This window comes from Rhineura floridana, chromosome 5 (genome assembly GCF_030035675.1).
Source record: "Rhineura floridana isolate rRhiFlo1 chromosome 5, rRhiFlo1.hap2, whole genome shotgun sequence".
NCBI lineage: Eukaryota > Metazoa > Chordata > Lepidosauria > Squamata > Rhineuridae > Rhineura > Rhineura floridana.
Window position 1 is genome coordinate 84,643,960 of NC_084484.1, and position 19,632 is coordinate 84,663,591.

The 19,632-nt window shown below is 41.1% G+C and overlaps 1 protein-coding gene across 1 annotated transcript in view; it reads left to right on the forward strand.

Moving 5' to 3' along the window:
* The window catches only part of IL1RAPL1 (interleukin 1 receptor accessory protein like 1), a 1,273,168-nt gene that overhangs the window by 1,229,638 nt on the left and 23,898 nt on the right, over nucleotides 1-19,632 (forward strand). The gene's annotated exons all lie outside the window — the stretch shown is intronic.

The window sequence follows — 19,632 nt, forward strand, 5'->3', positions numbered from 1 at the left end:
TGACCGCACCAAAACTTTTACAGGTGCAAAGAGTATTTAAAGCAGAATTATGAGCACAAATCATAATGAATCTGCAATAAAAGGACATCTAGAGGGGCCTATATTCAGAAAAAAATATTCATGTGTATATGTGTTCTTTCGACACTGTTGTCTTAGTTCAGCATCTCTCTTACAATAAACTAGAAGGTAGCACAGATTTCTAATTAAATGCTATACCCTACTTTGCTGCCTCTCCATATACTTTCCATTGTTCTAAGGGACTCACTTTTTTCATTTGTAAAGCCCTAATGTTTACTCTGATTTTTAAAAAGTAAGGGTTACCACAGAATCCCTCTATTGCTTCTTGACTTACTTTAGGTAGTGCATCAGAACTGTTGCCCTAGGCAATCTGTGAGTCTTTGGCTGATGCATTTGCTATTTTACAAATTGAAAGATCTATGCCTGGGATTCAGTGAAGAGCATGATCACATGGAAGAGAAGTCTATGCTATTTTCTTTGCAATATCCCCACTAATGCACAGCTAAACCAGTTAAGATGAACACTGTAATGTGAAGAAAAGAACAAGCAATACTTCATCTGAGCAATGTGGGACACCATAGGAGTCTGCATGCAGGCAACTAGGTGGGATATAAATCTCAGCTTTATTCTAAATGTGTAAGATTTGGAATGCACCATGTTCTTGAAAATGTCACCTTTGACAGGTCTTCAGACCATGGTGAATTTCTGATCTTCCCACATCAGGGCACATTCAGAAGAAATGTTTTCCATCCAAAAATGGAAGATTAAAAACACACTGTGAACTTTAGGGTGAGAAATGACCACCCGCACACCACAGCTTCACTTCCTTCATAAGAAAAAAGTAACCTCTTTAAAAGGGTTGCCCAGATTATCTGGATGTAAAAGAAGTTGATGTGACTTTTAGTTTATAGCTTGTTTAAGGTGAACAGGTCCAATAAATATTTAATTTTCTAGAAAGTCAAGATTTATCTATTCATTCTGTTGATAAATTGTTCATAAGTTCTCAGTTTAAAAAGTTATATATGTTGACTGAAGCTCTTCAGAAGTAGGAATTCAAAATTAAGCCTGCAAAATGCAGATTCAAAATTTATCATTTGTACTGGAAGGCAAGAAAAGGTAAGAATATCAGAACATACTGTAACAGCCCAGTGCCCCCATCTAGTCCAGCATTCTGTTTTCACAGTGGTCAACCAGATGCCTGCGGGAAACCTGTAAGCAGGACCTGAGTTCAAGAGCACTCCCACCCTCTGCAGTTTCTACCAATTGGTATTCAGAAGCATGCTACCTCCGACTGTGGAGGCAGAACATAGCTATTGTGGCTAGTAGCCTTTGATACCCTTATCCTCCTGGTAACCTTTAATGAATCTGTTGTAGCCCTTTATATAGGACTGCCCAGGAAGTCTGTAAAGAGATATTTCAGATGGTACAGGAGACTACATCTTACGTACCAGTGACTGAATAGATGAGAAACCTATGTGTCTATGCTCCAGAATCTGTACTGGGTTTATATTGTCCCAGACAGGATTCAAAATTCTGGGGTTAGCCTATAAAACCTTTCATGAATTGAGATACTTTGGCTAAAAATACCACCTCATTGCCTATGCCTATCAAGACATTTAGGATTAAGTAAATGCACTCTCTTATCATCCACGTGTACTCTCATACAATCATAGAGTTGGAAGGGGCCTATAAGACCATCGAGTCCAACCCACTGCTCAATGCAGGAATCTAAATTAAAGCGTACCTGATAGGTGGCTGCCCAGTTGCCTCTTGAATGCCTCCAGTGTCAGAGAGCCCACCACCTCCACCTCCCTAGGTAATTGCTTCCATTGTCATACTGCTCTAACAGGAAGTTTTTCCGGATGTTCAGTTAAAATTTGGCTTCCTGTAACTTGAGCCCATTATTCTGAGTCCTGCACTCTTGGACAATGGAGAAGAGATGCTGGTCCTCCTCTGTGTGGCAACCTTTCAAATACTTGAAGAGTGCAATCATATCTCCCCTCCGTCTTCTCTTCTCCAGGCTAAACATGCCCAGTTCTTTCAGTCTCTCCTCACAGGGCTTTGTTTCCAGTCCCTTGATCATCCTCACTGCCCTCCTCTGAACCCGTTCCAGTTTGTCTACATCCTTCTTAAATTGTGGTGTCCAGAACTGGACACAGTACTCAAGATAAGGCCTAACAAGTGCCAAATAGAGGGGAACCAATGCTTCACACAGTTTGGAAACTATCCTTCTATTAATGCAGCCTAATAGAGCATTTGCCTTTTTTTGCAACCACATCACACTGTTGGCTCATATTCAGCTCATGATCAACAAAAATCCCAAGATCCTTCTTGCATGTAGTATTGCTGAGCCAAATACCCCCTTATAACTGTACATTTGGTTTCTTTTTCCTAGGTGTAGAACGTTGCACGTATCCCTCTGAAATTTCATTCTGTTGTTTTCAGCCCAATGCTCCAGCCTATGAATGATCCCTTTGAAGTTTTTTCTGTCTTCCAAGGATTAGCTATCTCTCCAACTTTTGTATCATCTGCAAATTTGATAAGCATACCCTGCACCTCCTTATCCAAGTCATTAATAAAAATGTTGAAGAGCACTGGACCCAGGACCGAACCCTGTAGTACCCCACTTGTTACCTCCTCCCAGTTTGAGAAGGAACCATTAATAAGCACTCTTTGAGTATGATTCTGTAGCCAACTGTGGATCCACCTGATAGTTGTTTCATCCAGCCCACCTTTAGCTAGCTTGCTAATCAGAATATCATGGGGCACTTTGTCAAAAGCTTTGCTGGTCGAGATATATTATGTCCACAGCATTCCCACAGTCTACAAGGGAGGTTACCCAATCAAAAATGAGATAATATTAGTCTGGCAGGATTTGTTCTTGATAAATCCATGTTGGCTTCTAGTAATCACTACATTGTTTTCAAGGTGCTTACAGAGTGACTGCTTTATAACCTGCTCCAGAATTTTCCCAGGGATCAATGGCAGGCTGACTGGTCTGTAGTTCCCCGGTTCCTCCTTTTTGCCCTTTTTGAAGTTTGGGACATTAGCCCTCCTCCAGTCATCCGGCACTTCACCCATCTTCCACAATTTTGCAAAGATAAAAGACAGTGGTTCCGAGAGTTCTTCAGCCAGTTTTCAATACTCTAGGATGTAGTTCATTGGGCCCTGCCAATTTGAACTTGTTCAAAGTGATTAAGTATTTCTTGACTGTTTGTCTATCAATCTCAAGCTGCAATCTTGCCCCTTCAGCTTCATGTTTCTCAGGAGGGTCATAGACCCTCTTTTGTGAGAAGACTGAGCCAAAGTAGGAATTGAGCACTTCTGCCTTTTCTTTGTCATCTGTTATCATTTTGCCATCCTCATTGAGTAGCTGTACCATTTCTTTTCTCTGTCTTTTACTATGCATCTCTTGCTAACCTCAGCTCATTATCAGCTTTAGTCTTCCTGACACCATCCTTGCAATTCCGTGCTTCCTGTCTGTACTCTTTCTTTGTAGTCTGGCCTTCCTTTCATTTCCTGTATGTGTCCTTTTTTTCATTTTCAGGTCATCTCTAAGCTTTCTGTGAAGCCATATTGGCTTCTTCTGCTGTTTTCCCCCTTTTTTCCTTGACATAATTGTTTGCCATTTTGCTTTTAGAGTTTCCTCTTTTAGAAATCCCCACCCATCTTGGACTCCTTTTTCGCATTAGGGTTGCTTGCCAAGGAACCTTTCTTACCATTGTTCTGAGTTTATTAAAATCGGATTTCCTGAAGTTCAGCATATGCATATAGCTACTCTCAACTTTTTCTTCCTTTACAATCAAGAATTCTAGTATAGCGTGGTCACTTTCCCCCAGAGTTTGTGTGACTGCCACTTTATCCACCAAGTCATCTGTGTTGGTTAGAATCAAGCCAAGGATAGTTGATCCTCTAGTTGCTTCCTCCACTTTCTGTGGAAGAAAGTTATCTCTAACACAAGTCAGAAATTTCTTGGAGGGGCTGTGTTTGGCAGAATTTGTCTCCCAACAGATATTGGGATAATTGAAGTCTCTCATTACTACTACATCATGCCTCCTTGAAACATTGGCAGTTTGCTTTGCAAAAGTTTCATCCTCATCTTCTTGATTGGGTGGTCAGTAGTAGACTCCAATCACCATGTTCCTTTTATTCCTTGCACTATCTATTTTAATCCACTCTTGGTGGAGCTACCAAGCTGATCCTCCTGTATCTCTGTGCAGGGATATATACTTTTAATATATAGTGTGACTCCACCTCCCTTTCTATTGCTGCTGTTCTTTTTGAACAAATTATATCCTTCAATCTCTATATTCCAATCATGGGAGTCATCCCACCAAGTTTGAATTATACCTATCAAGTCGTATTTACTCTCCTGTATTAACAGTTCAAGTTCATCCTGTTTGTTTCCCATACTCTGGATATTAGTATACAGACATCAAAGATCATGTGATTTATGGCCTGGCTTCCTTCCTACATTTTTATGAAGACTATTACTGGGCCCATTAAAGCCGTTCCCTCAGTTCCTTTTACTGTGCACAAGCCTTTTGTTAGTCATTATCACCAAGTTTACATCTCCCTCCTCCTCAGGATTCAATTTAAAGCTCTCCTGATGAATTTCTCCATGCTGCGGCCAAACATATTCTTCCCAGTCCTTGTGAGGTGCAACCCATCACTTGCCAGCAGTCCATCTTCCAGGAACGTAGCCTGTGGTCCCAGAATCCAAATTTCTTATGTAGACACTACCTTTGTAGCCAGTCATTCATCCAGATAATTTTTCTTTCCACTTCTACTCCTCTTCTAAGTACTGGAATGATGGATGAGAAAACTATTTGGGCCCCAAAGTCCTTGAGTTTCCTTCCCAGAGCTTCAGAGTCTGACATGATTACTTCATAGCTCTGCTTGGCAGTTGTTCCCACATGGATGAGAAGAAAGGGATTTCTGTCAGTGGGCTTTATGAGGAATGACAACCCTTCCATCACATCTCTAATCTGTCCTCCAGGGAGGCAGCATACCTGGCGAGTCCATGGATCTTCTTGGCATACATGGGTTTCAATCCAATGCAGGAGGGAGTCTCCTACTACAACTACTCTTTTCTTATTGTCATGGGGTATGGTTTCATTGCCTCTGCTTGACTGAGCTTCAGCCTCTCATTCGCTGTCGCGTGTGGTCTGTCATGTGGGTAATTCTTCCCCTGCAGTCTGTCCTCTAGTCCTCTTCCCTTAGTGCCTGGAAACGGTTCCGTAGTTCCACCAGTGATGGGTGTCTCCTCACTCTTCTGCTCCTGTCACCCTTTTCCATGGAGTTTCCTCCTCTTCGTTGTTGCTCTCCACAAGTCTCCCCTTCTGCTTCAACATGGTGTTGTTCTTCCACCTCCTGTACTTCTCTTTGCTGTTGTTGTTCCAGCATTCTACCTAAGAACTCTTCATCTTCTCTTATACTCTTCAGTGTGGCCACCCGCCATTCCAGGCCCCTCACATTTTCTTCCAACAATGCCACCAGCTTGTACTTTTTGCACATTATGCCTTTTTGTTCTCAGGCAAGAAAACAAACGTTGCACATATCTTGCAGGTCACTACCACTGAAGTGTCCTTCCCATCCATAGTCTCTACTGCCTTTTGTTTCTTTCTTTGTATTGGAATGGCCTGTGCTTTGTCCTGTCTTCCTTCAGAGTTAATAGGAGAGTCCTACTGGTATGTGGTGCACCGTACAAGGGAAAATGTTTAGGGACCTTCCCCTTGACCTCCCCCGCCAAACTCCTGTAAGCTCTCCCTGTTCACTCGCTCTTGTTTACTCGCTCTCTGAGAGCTGGCTCGCTTGTTGGATCAGCTGACACAGCTCCCTCTGCTCTGCTCAGTTAGGAGTCAGGAAAGTTAGGAGTTAGGAGTCAGTGTTGTACATCTGGTAAATCCAACCAGCAGTGCAGTCACATATTTCTGGAATACCCTTCATCTGGAGAGTAGCCAAAGCCCAAGTCTGAGACCATTTTGGCAGTATTATAAAATTCTGCTATTTGGGTTGCTTTCAACAGATGGAGATAAGCTGGAAATTAAAAATCTAGAACTGAATCCTATGATACCTGAGAGGGCATCCCAGGGGTCATAGGATTTTGCAGGTCTCCCTCTCTGTGGATGAAGAGGCAAGTCCACACTTGAAAGCCTCCTTTCAGCTGCCACAAAAATATCTGCCATAGTTGGTCTGACAGAAGAGAGGGTGAAAGGTGAAGCTTTCTCTGGGTGTTAGGGGCAGATTGGGAGATATTTGGGTCCACTGGACACATTGCCAGAATGTATGCTGGCCTTGGGCCTGGTGTTCTTATTTTTCCTCTCATTTCTCTCCCCAAGAGAGAAAATTTTGTTTTTTAAAAAATGCAACTAGAACAGGCACCTTGGCCATCAACAGTCAGCAGCTAGACAGTAGACTGGTCACAGTATTCTCCACTTGGGTGAGATGCATTATATTTCTATTTAAATTATAGTAATTATTTTCAAATGTACAGATACATTAACCTATGCACATTTTATGGAACTCCTCTTTTGTTGTTTTTGGTGACTTGCTTGAGCCTCTAATACCTCATAGTATCCCAAATAAAGATATGACCATTTGGATGGAACCCTGGACAGGAACAGTTCTATGCATGTTCAGTGGGGCTTGCACCCCACTAGGACTGATTTACTCAGCTAGAAGATAACACATGTGTAAATGGAGAAAGCAATGTGCAGTTAATCACTAGCGAGTGATAGTCCCCCCACTCCATAAACACTAGTATTTATTTTTCTTCATAAGATGTTGAAATCTAGCCGCTGCCTCTGAGGAGAATGGAGCATCAGCAGTGTTCTCCCAGCAGAGCTGCATTCACAGAGGTGGCGTGGGGCAGAGTGCTGCAAAGTTGAGGGAGTTCCAATATTGCCATCCCACTGGCTTACACACACCTGCAGGACACTGGAACCACTGCATTATAGCCGCTGCTGCTGGAAGTGTGCCACCACCACTCTGCCTCCAAACACACAACTGTGTGATATAGTCATGATGTCTGATCCCCCATATTCAAGATTAACCATACACATTTGTTCTGAGAGTAAAAAAGCAAGATGATAGAACTAAACACTGGGAAGAACTAACAGTAAAGGTTGGTGAAAAGGTTGTGAAAACCATGCTGGGTGACTATATCTGCAGTTGGTTTTGCTCATGTTTCCCCACAAATACTTTCTAAGTATGCGGTACATTTCAAAATAGTAATATTTCAGATTATTAGAGTTTATTATTATAAAGTATGTGAAGTAAAATAACAATCGTTATGATGCTTATCTAGCCCCAAAGTGAAAGCTAAGTTATTGTTGTGTTGTTGTTTTTGTTGTTTGACATTAGCTTAAATCTGATTTAATTTCCTTTGGCACAAAATTCAATTTAGTAGTGATTATTCTTGACAGACTGACAGTTCTGATTAACCTTAAGTACTTAATAAATATTAATATTCACCTGGAACAGTCAACCTTGTAGAACAAGTTCAATCTCCTTATGGTTGATAGGCTTGATTACTCACTTGTTCCCCTTTATTAAGTATTTAGATAGAGGTGAACAATCATTTATTAGATCTAACTGTGTAGAAATTTAGGTAAATGGATTAGAAAAAAAATAAAGTATAATCAGAATATAATCACATATCTCTTTAGTCTACTTTTCACTCCAGTAATGTCTACATTAGGTTGTTCTAGCACTAGCAAAAAATAGATTCATATCTTGGGCACGTGCTCAGTTGAAAATATATATAATATCTACTATTCATGATTAACTTTTAACATGCAGACATATTGTTATTATTGTAATGTGAACATAAAACACTCCAATTAATGATATCAAACAGAATGGGTTAGATCTAGACTTCATCTTTCATGGAAGGGAAGGCTTCTTCCATCGATGGATGGCATTGATCTAGCAGAGAGATCCCAATGGCAGGGGGGTTACTTTTGCCAACTCCTCCCTTACCCTGCATCACTCAGTACCATCCCCAATACTGTTCCAGAGGGTTCCCCAGCCCTCTGGGAGTGTGGGAAATGGTCCTAGGGACATCAGGGGTAGGAGGAACTGGCAAAGATTGCCTCTCCGCTCCACCAGCAGGGGCATCCCCTGAGCACAATTCTGGTGGGAGCAAAGTCTGCATCCAATGCTTTGCATCCATTAGTTAGTATGACTTGAGGTTTATGAGATGCTGAGAAAGGTAGGTTTATGAGATACTTGCTACTAAAATACAAGGCCATATACAGCTCAGGATCAGATTGCCTAAGAGACTGCCTTATCCTTTACATACCCAGTAGATCATGGCAGTCTGTGGGAGAGTTTCTTGTGCAAGTTCCAAAAATATCAGACGTCTACTCCACAATAACTCAGAGCAGGGCTTTCAGTGTGGCTTCCCCTGTTCTGTGGAATAGTATTCCTGTCAAGATATGACAGGCATCTGCCATATGCCCTTCCCACCTACAATTTCCAGAAACATGACTGTTCCGACATACTTACTCAGCTGGATATATGGGTCTCTGCCATGGGGGTCAAAATTGTTTTGCTTTAAATATATCTGCTGTCTTGAAAAAACAGTTTTTCACTGTTTTTTGCTGTTTTTATTGTACATCACCCTATGACCGTAGAAGGTGATTAAGAAATTAATTAATTAATGATATTAACGATATAAATTAATGAAATTAATAAATGATATATCATTATCATATATATGACACAGAAAAGAAGCATAGTTTGATCAGAACCATTTCATATATATATAAATTGAAAATGATTTATATAGAGTCATGTGGCATCCTTTTTATTAATCTAGCTGCCAAAATATGTTGACAAAATATATTTACAAGAGAAATGGGTATATAGCCATTATTTATTGTTATTTATTAATTAAAATATTTTACACTGCCTTTCCATCCATATAAGATCTTCATGGTGGCTATCAATCAATGGTATAGATTAAGATTAAATTGGGGCTGCTTTCACACATAGGGCTGATTGTGGTAGTTTAATAGGTTAAAAAGGTAGCGCTTCTGTACCGATTTCTAAATTTCCTTTCACACTGCAGTACCTGTTGCATTAAGGAACTGTGGCTTTTTCGGCCAATATACCGGCATTTCGTGCAACTGTCTTTCACCCGACTGCACTGAACAACATCTCGTTTCTGTCCCTCACCCACTATACACATGCACACTGTTCCCCACTGTGTAGGAGGTCTAAGATCTCATCTCATCACCATGCGAGCGCTCACCCTTTAGTATTTTAGTTGTAGCAACACAGGAGTGTGTGTGGGAAATGCTATCTGTGCCTATGCCGGAATACTGGTACAATTTTCATCAGGCAACCCCCTGCATGACTAAAGGGCACGAACACACTGCATGCTGAGATGCCTGTCACATGAGCAGCTGCAGCTAGTGCAAAACTCCCACAAACTTCCAGAGTCCCAGCCTTGCAAAGGAATTATTTCTGGTATTATTTTTCACGAAAATTTGCACTAAACTTGCACTATATTCCACTAAAATTCCAGAACTAGGTACATCGTATGAAAGATCAAATATAATGCACAAATTACCAGATAAGAAATCATCAGAATAACGGAATAAAGTGCAGTGTGAAAACAGCTTTGGTTATCCCCCATCACTGCCTTCAGGCAATGGTTCAGTCACCTCCCTGACATATGATAGTGAGAAGAAGTAAGCATTGGATGGCATCCAAATCTTGGTGACACAGATTCAGATCATTATATAATCTTTCCCAGTGGTTTTGTGTAGCTGTATTCTGTCAGTATAAAACAGAAATATTAACTTCATACATTGTTGCGGCCGAGGGGTGAAATCAGGCACAGACACAGCGGTTTGGGTTGAACAAAGGGCCACTTTATTAAAACCCCTTAAAATGACCTGCAGAGGGGAAACCTAGCTGCGGGAACTGTCTATAAGCAAGCAGCTTGCCATACAGCTCTCGGGTGACCAGCACCTGCTGGGGCAAGAGCAAGCCCTTCTGTTTACCCCTTACCCCGGGGCCTTCCAAAATCACCACCCCCGGGGCCGTACAACTCTGAGTGGATGAGGTAAGTTGGCCCCGAAAGCAGCCCATATCCTGCCCTCGGGCCATAAAGCCATGACAGACAGGCCTCTGGAAACATCAGTCACCTCCAAACGTGCCTAAGGGGGCCACCTAGCTGTCCTTACCTACTTCCCTTCCTGCACCTTACCATATCCGTGTCTCACCAACCTGCCCCACTCAGGGCATTAACATTTTAAATCTTGCCAAATTAGCCAAAAACACCTATTAATCATGACACCCCCTAACCCAATTCCCTCCCACCCTCACAGTGTGGAGCAGGCAAAAAACCTGCCCGCCAACCAGGGTAGGCAGGATAAAAATTCCTACTCAGCCCCGAAGCAACCCAGATCACACCATAAAAGAGGGAGGGATGGAGGGGTGGGCGTCACATGCCAAGAGGAAGATGGAAGGGGCAGCATGGGCTTATAGGCCCCTGGTGCTCTGCCTCTCCAAGCAGCGTGTCACGCACACTGCGGGCCCTTTAAAAAATGGCGGTCACGGCATCGCCCCCTAGCCACAACTACGCCCCACCTGCCCAGGCTTCCCATGGGCGAGAGGAGCGGGACTTAGAGGTAACTCTTGAGATATAAAAACTTCTTTATAATGTAAAATGGGAACTAATTTATGCTTAAAAGTCCTATACCATTCTATCAGAAAACAATCTAGTCCTGGTGCTTTCCCGATTGGCACATAAGATGTCATCAAGTGTTCTATGTCATGATAATCACATAATCTGATCTTTATTTGGAACTGCTACATTACTATTCTGAAAGACCTAGTAAAGCTTATTAGGTTAAGGTTAATTATTTTCCTTACATAGATCTTCATGGAATTTCCTTTGCAATGGTTTCTGTTCAATAGATCAATATGCTATCTACAAAGTTTTTATTTCTATATTGTTTTAAATAGAAGACCTGTAGTTCTCTCAAAACATCTAATACAACTGTGCGATTTTGAGATGATAAGAAGCATATGGCTAATCTGATCTTCAGTCATTGGGATGTGGGCCATTTATAGTGATATCCAATTGTGGTGCTGTGGACTTCAACAAACAGGATGTAATTCCCTCCCTTCTACAGGCCACCCATCCTCAAAATCTGCTTCAGAGGGCTGGGGAACCCACTGGAGCAGATTGGGCGCTGCAGGGGGGAAACGGAAGGAAGGAGAATCCCATTGCATCTGCTGGCATAACATTGGATCTCACCCTTCATTTTAAGTCCACTAGATACCAGTATTAAATGAGCATTTCTGCCATTAAGAGGATCTAATACACTACAATGCCTCCAATAATTAAAGAATAATGATGCCTGTGAAAAAAAAATCAATGAAGAATTGTTTCAATATTTGGAGCAGTAAGATTATTTAATCTACCCACAAATCACTGCAAGATAACTTCTGTCTTCATCAACTGTTTTCAACACTTTCAAAATGAATTTCTTATGGACGAAAATGCTACTCTTCTTACTCAAGATGAAACCCCATTAGCAAATACTCTGACAACTGAATCTTTTCTCAGTCTATAACTATCACTGTTACAAATATGGGGTTTTTTTCTGCTGCTTTTATTCTTTTAAATGCATTTAGAAACTGTGTTTGCTCATTAACCCTTTAACATTCTATATAAGAAATTTGTGAATTAAATAAAGTGCTTAATAAGGAAAGATTTAAAAAACTAGTCCTACAAAACCTAAAAATCATGTCACCAATAATTATTGCATCTATTCATCACTTCTGTTTTGAATGGATGACTGGGTACATTTAATATCCACAGTTCATCCTTCTGTTTCCTTGCTACACTTTCTCCATTCTGCAGGTCTTTGGAAAAAACCAAAGCAACTCTGCTTCTGATATTCCTAATGACAAATGACTGCCTTTTATGACTTACTAATATACATACGCACAACAAAGGAGCTGAAAACTAATATTGCTAATAGAAGTCTCATTAGAAAACAATATTGATTGTCTGGCTTTTTCTTTTAACCTATATTTATTTCCCATAAGTCAGCTCCTTTGTTGTGCATAAAGAATGTTATAGGCAGTGATTTCACCCTCATTCATGTTGATGTATTCTCCATCACAAAATACTTGATTCCATGTTTTCTGTAACTGACTGTCCTGAAACAGGCATGACCCACTGTCATTATTTCACAAGCATCGGAAGAAGGTACACATTCAATTGCTTGAATTTCTATAATGATAGCATGCTCACTTATACAACTGCATATAGCTGTTACACATTTTATTATCAAAATCTTCATATTGCATTTGTAATTTCAGCATTTCCTGTACTTATTAGCTGTATTAGCTGAATTTCTAACAATTTTAGTAGATTTTATACATTTTCTTACCTTTCTCCTGCAATTTATTTTGTACATATTTTTTATGAAAATATATTTAAAGCATCAAATTTGTAACAAAAATGTATAAAAATGGCATGATCTGAAGGCACAAGATCACTTCCATGCTGAAGCACAACAGGCCTGGGTCTGTATGGGTGACTGTTTGGGAACCACAAGTATGCCACAGAAAGGTAGGATATAAATTGTAATAATATACAATAATAATATAATATTATCCATTCATCATTGAATTCATTCTTATGAAATAAACATAAAAGATAATAATAGATAAGATAGGAGATCCTGAAAAGTAAAATACTGAAAGCACAACTGTACACTATGCCAATGAGAAGGTAAAAATGGAAAACATCTAAAGAAGCTAATGTGGCTACCGAATAATTTCTCTGATGAGTAGTGACGTTAAAACGTAATATACATGAACATGAAAGGAAGGCTAAGGCATACTAAAACAAGAAAAAGGACTTCTTTATGTTCAGAACAAGATGAAGGAATGGATAAGTATTCTGCTTATGTAGATTGTTGTTGTTGTTGTTATTTATGAAATTTATATCCCATCCTTCCTCCCAGGAGGAGCCTAGGGTGGCAAACAAAAAAACAAACATTAAAAACATCTATATAACATCTTACAAACAAAACACCTTAAAAACAATTCCAACAGACACAGTCTGGAATAAGATTTCTACTTAAAAGACTTGCTGAAAGAGGAAGGTCTTCAATAGGCACCAAAATGACAACAGAGATGGACAAAGAGACAGAAGAGCCTTCTCCAACAGAGTTCTGTTAATAAGTGATGGAGAGAAGACAGAATTACAACACCTATTTTGCCTTGGTCTTCTCCCACAAGGGTAATTTTTATCTGAAAAAATAGAATAATATGAGGGACTTGCAACCCAGGCTAGATTAGGAGTTGTTTGTTTGTTCGTTTGTTTGTTTAAGAATATTTCATCTCATAGATTCCAAGGCAGGGTGAAAAATGCAGCATACAAAATCACATAAAACACAATAACGAAACATAAAAACCCATTTAAATACTAGGAGTAGCTAAAACTACAGAGCAGGCTAAACCTGCCACCAACTACCACACCCACACAGTCACTAAAAAATACCTTGGAAAACAGGTTTTTACTTTGTGCAAAAATGAAAAAAGTGTTGGTGCCAACCATATCAAGAAAGCTCTCTCTTCCATCACCACCTAATGCACTTTCCCCAGCAGTAGTATATAATTTCACCCAAAGATCTTAAGGCATAAGCAGGACGATATACCCTTCTGGTATTTGAGTCCCAAACCACTTCGGGTTTTACAGATAAGCACCAAATTCATCCTGAACAAGAATAGACAGCCAGTGTAACTCCTTCAGAATTGGTGTAACGTGATTCCATTTGGCTGTACCAATTAACATTTGGACAGCCACATTCTGCTCTAATTGAGGCTTCCAAATCATCTTCAAGGACAGCCCTATGTACAAAACATTACAGTAGACAAGAAAAACAGAAGCTTTACTTTGACAAAGGTTCAAAGCCTTTACCACCTTTGCAGGTTGGTGATTTTGTTAATGTTTGGCAAAATGGAATGTAGAAACCAGCCAGAGTGACTGGGCAAAACATGACTCCAAGATCATATTTGGTTCAGACAGATGATTTAGCTTGTCTACCGAAGGAACAGAAGAGATCTTCAAAGCACTCCAAGTTGTGAACCAAAAATGGATGAGAATAGCAAACCAGCCAAAGTTGAAAAAAGCAGCCTGCATCTCCAAAGTTAGCGAACACCTAACTACTTACATGAGACCCAGTCTGACGTAGTGGTTAGAGTGTTGGACTACAACCTGGGAGACCAGGGTTCAAATCCCCACACAGCCATGAAGCTCACTGGGGACCTTGGTACGGTCACTGCCTCTCAGCCTCAGAGAAAGGCAATGGTAAACCACCTCTGAATACCGCTTAGGGTACCATGAGAACCCTATTCAAAGGGTCACCATAAGTCGGAATTGACTTGAAGGCAGTCCATTTCCATTTCACCTACTTACATGGGTTGAAGTCACCAGGGCACGGATAAATTACATCCCAGGGTGCTGAAAGAATTTACCAATATTATTTCAGCACTGTTCAAAAAAACAGAAGGAATAAAAAGGGAGGTGGAGTCGCGCTATATGTTAAAAATATATATCCCTGCACAGAAATACAGAAAGATGAGCTTGGTAGCTCCACCAAGAGTATCTGGATTAAAATTAATGGGACAAGTAATAAAAGGAATGTGGTGCTTGGAGTCTATTACCGACCACCCAATCAAGGAGAAGACGAGAATGAAACTTTTGAAAAGCAAATTGCCAATGTTTCGAGGAGGCATGATGCAGTAGTAATGAGGGATTTCAATTATCCCGATATCTGTTGGGAGACAAATTCTACCAAATACGGCCCCTCCAAGAAATTTCTGACTTGTGTTGGAGACAACCAGTTGGATACGGTTATCCCTGGATATAAACTATATCGGAAGGACAGGGAAGGACGTATTGGTGGCGGAGTCGCTCTATACGTGAAAGAAGGCATTGAATCCAGCAAGCTCGAAACCCCAAAAGAGGCAGACTCCTCCACAGAATCGTTGTGGGTGGTGATACCATGCCCCAGGAGGGATTTAATTCTGGGGACGATCTATCGCCCCCTGATCAAAATGCTCAGGGAGACCTTGAGATGAGATATGAAATTGAGGAAGCATCCAAACTAGGAAATGTGGTAGTAATGGGTGACTTCAACTACCCAGACATAGACTGGCTGCATATGTGTTCCAGTCATGACAAAGAAGCAAAATTTCTAGATATTCTAAATGACTATTCCCTAGACCAGTTGGTCATGGAACCGACCAGAGAGACGGCAACCCTGGACTTAATCCTCAGTGGGGACCAGGACCTGGTGCGAGATGTAAGTGTTGTTGAACCGATTGGGAGCAGTGACCATAGTGCTATTAAATTAAACTGGCCAATTGCCAAGAAAATCCAACACGGTCACATTTGACTTCAAAAGAGGAAACTTCACAAAAATGAGGGGATTGGTAAAAAGAAAGCTGAAAAACAAAGTCCAGAGGGTCACATCACTTGAAAATGCTTGGAAGTTGTTTAAAAACACTATATTAGAAGCTCAACTGGAGTGCATACCGCAGATCAGAAAAGGTACCGCCAGGGCCAAGAAGATGCCAGCATGGTTAACAAGCAAAGTCAAGGAAGCTCTTAGAGGCAAAAAGTCTTCCTTCAGAAAATGGAAGTCTTGTCCGAATGAAGAAAATAAAAAAGAACACAAACTCTGGCAAAAGAAATGCAAGAAGAAAATAAGGGATGCTAAAAAAGAATTTGAGGAGCACATTGCTAAGAACATAAAAACCAACAACAAAATATTCTATAAATACATTCAAAGCAGGAAACCATCTAGGGAGGCGACTGGACCCTTGGATGATAAGGGAGTCAAAGGTGTACTAAAGAACGATAAGGAGATTGCACAGAAGCTAAATGAATTCTTTGCATCTGTCTTCACAGTGGAAGATATAGGGCAGATCCCTGAACCTGAACTAACATTTGCAGGAAGGGATTCTGAGGAACTGAGACAAATAGTGGTAACGAGAGAGGAAGTTCTAGGCTTAATGGACAATATAAAAACTGACAAATCACCAGGCCCGGATGGCATCCACCCGAGAGTTCTCAAAGAACTCAAATGTGAAATTGCTGATCTGCTAACTAAAATATGTAACTTGTCCCTCGGGTCCTCCTCCGTGCCTGAGGACTGGAAAGTGCCAAATGTAATGCCAATATTCAAAAAGGGATCCAGGGGGGATCCCGGAAATTACAAGCCAGTTAGCTTAACTTCTGTCCCTGGAAAACTGGTAGAAAGTATTATTAAAGCTAGATTAACTAAGCACATAGAAGAACAAGCCTTGCTGAAGCAGAGCCAGCATGGCTTCTGCAAGGGAAAGTAACCTAGTAGAATTCTTTTGAGAGTGTCAACAAGCATATAGATAGAGGTGATCCAGTGGACATAGTGTACTTAGACTTTCAAAAAGCGTTTGACAAGGTACCTCACCAAAGACTTCTGAGGAAGCTTAACAGTCATGGAATAAGAGGAGAGGTCCTCTTGTGGATAAGGAATTGGTTAAGAAGCAGAAAGCAGAGAGTAGGAATAAACGGACAGTTCTCCCAATGGAGGGCTGTAGAAAGTGGAGTCCCTCAAGGATCGGTATTGGGACCTGTACTTTTCAACTTGTTCATTAATGACCTAGAATTAGGAGTGAGCAGTGAGGTGGCCAAGTTTGCTGACGACACTAAATTGTTCAGGGTTGTTAAAACAAAAAGGGATTGCGAAGAGCTCCAAAAAGACCTCTCCAAACTGAGTGAATGGGTGGAAAAATGGCAAATGCAATTCAATATAAACAAGTGTAAAATTATGCATATTGGAGCAAAAAATCTTCATTTCACATATACGCTCATGGGGTCTGAACTGGCGGTGACCGACCAGGAGAGAGACCTCGGGGTTGTAGTGGACAGCACAATGAAAACGTCGACCCAGTGTGCGGCAGCTGTGAAAAAGGCAAATTCCATGCTAGGGATAATTAGGAAAGGTATTGAAAATAAAACAGCCGATATCATAATGCCGTTGTATAAATCTATGGTGCGGCCGCATTTGGAATACTGTGTACAGTTCTGGTCGCCTCATCTCAAAAAGGATGTTATAGAGTTGGAAAAGGTTCAGAAGAGGGCAACCAGAATGATCAAGGGGATGGAGCGACTCCCTTACGAGGAAAGGTTGCAGCATTTGGGGCTTTTTAGTTTAGAGAAAAGGCGGGTCAGAGGAGACATGATAGAAGTGTATAAAATTATGCATAGCATTGAGAAAGTGGATAGAGAAAAGTTCTTCTCCCTCTCTCATAATACTAGAACTCGTGGACATTCAAAGAAGCTGAATGTTGGAAGATTCAGGACAGACAAAGGAAGTACTTCTTTACTCAGCGCATCGTTAAACTATGGAATTTGCTCCCACAAGATGCAGTAATGGCCACCAGCTTGGATGGCTTTAAAAGAAGATTAGACAAATTCATGGAGGACAGGGCTATCAATGGCTACTAGCCGTGATGGCTGTGCTCTGCCACCCTAGTCAGAGGCAGCATGCTTCTGAAAACCAGTTGCTGGAAGCCTCAGGAGAGGAGAGTGTTCTTGCACTCGGGTCCTGCTTGCGGGCTTCCCCCAGGCACCTGGTTGGCCACTGTGAGAACAGGATGCTGGACTAGATGGGCCACTGGCCTGATCCAGCAGGCTCTTCTTATGTTCTTATGTTCTTATAACTTTCTCCTACAGAAAGTGGAGGAAGCAACCAGAGGATCAGCTATCCTGGACTTGATTCTAACCAAAAGAGATTATTTGGTGGATGAAGTGGCAGTTACGGGAACTCTGGGGAAAGTGACCACACCATACTTGAATTTTTGATTTTAACAGAAGCAAAGCTGAGAGTAGCCATATGAGAACCCTGGACTTCAGGAAAGCTGGTTTTAATAAACTCAGAACAATTGTAAGTGCGGTTCCATGGCAAGCGACCCTAATGAGAAAAGGAGTCCAAGGTGGGTGGGAGTTTCTAAAAAAGGAAATTCTAAAAGCTCAATGGCAAGCAATTCCAACAAGGAAAAAAGAGGGGAAACAACAGAAGAAGCCAATGTGGCTTCACAAAAAGCTTAGAGATGACCTGAAAACAAAAAAGGACACATACAGGAAGTGGAAAGAAGGCCAGGCCACAAAGGAAGAGTACAGGCAGGTAAGAGTACAGGCAGAAGGGTAAAGCTGAGAATGAGCTGAGGTTAGCGAGAGATGCTAAAAGCAACAAAAAAGATTTCTTCACATATGACCATAGTAAAAGACAAAGAAAAGAAACGGTGGCACAGCTACTCAATGAGGATGGCAAAATGATAACAGATGACAAAAGTCAGAAGTGGTCAATCCCTACTTTGGCTCAGTCTTCTCCCAAAAAAGGTCTGTGACTCTCCTGGGAAACATGAAGTAGAAGGGGCAGGATTGGAGCTTGACATTGATAGACAAATGGTCAAGGAATACCTGATCAATCTGAAAGAGTTCAAATTGGCAGGGCCCGATAAACTGCATCCTAGAGTATTGAAGGAACTGGCTGAAGAACTCTCAGAACCACTCTCTATTATCTTTGCAAAATCATGGAGGACTGGTGAAGTGCCGGATGACTGAAGGAGAGCTAATGTTGTCCCTATCTTCAAAAATGGCAAAAAAGAGGAACCAGGGAGCTACAGACCAGTCAGCCTAACATCAATCGCTGGAAAAACTCTGGAGCAGATTATAAAGCAGTCAATCTATAAGCACCTTGAAAACAATACAGTGATTACTAGGAGCCAACATGGATTTATGAAGAAGAAATCCTGTGAAACTAATCTGATCTCGTCTTTTGATCGGGTAACCTTCATTGTAGACTGTGGGAATGCTGTGGACATAATATAGCTCGACTTCAGCAAAGCTTTTGACAAAGTGTCGCATGATATTCTGATTAGCAAGCTAGCTAAATGTGGGCTGGATGGAACAACTATCAGGTGGATCCACAATTGGCTCCAGAATCATACTCAAAGAGTGCTTATCAATGGTTCCTCCTCAAACTGGGCAGAAGTAACTAGTGGGGTACCACAGGGCTCGGTCCTGGGCCCAGTGCTCTTCAACATTTTTATTAATGACTTGGATGAGGTACAGAGCATGCTTATCAAATTTGCAGATGATACAAAATTGGGGGGCATAGCTAATACCATGGAAGACAAACAAATTCAAAGGGACCTTGATAGGCTGGAGCATTGGGCTGAAAACAACAGCATGAAATTCAACAGGGATAAATGCAAAGTTCTACACTTAGGAAAAAGAAACCAAATGCACAGTTATAAGATGGGGGATACTTGGCTCAGCAATACGACATGTGAAAAGGATCTTGGAATTGTCATTGATCACAAGCTGAATATGAGCCAACAGTGTGATGTGGCTGTAAAAAAGGCAAATGCTATGTTAGGCTGCATTAACAGAAGTATTGTTTCCAAATCGCGTGAAGTATTAGTTCCCCTCTATTCAGCACTGGTTAGGCCTCATCTTGAATACTGCATCCAGGTTTGGTCTCCACACTTCAAGAAGGATGCAGATAGACTGGAAGAGGT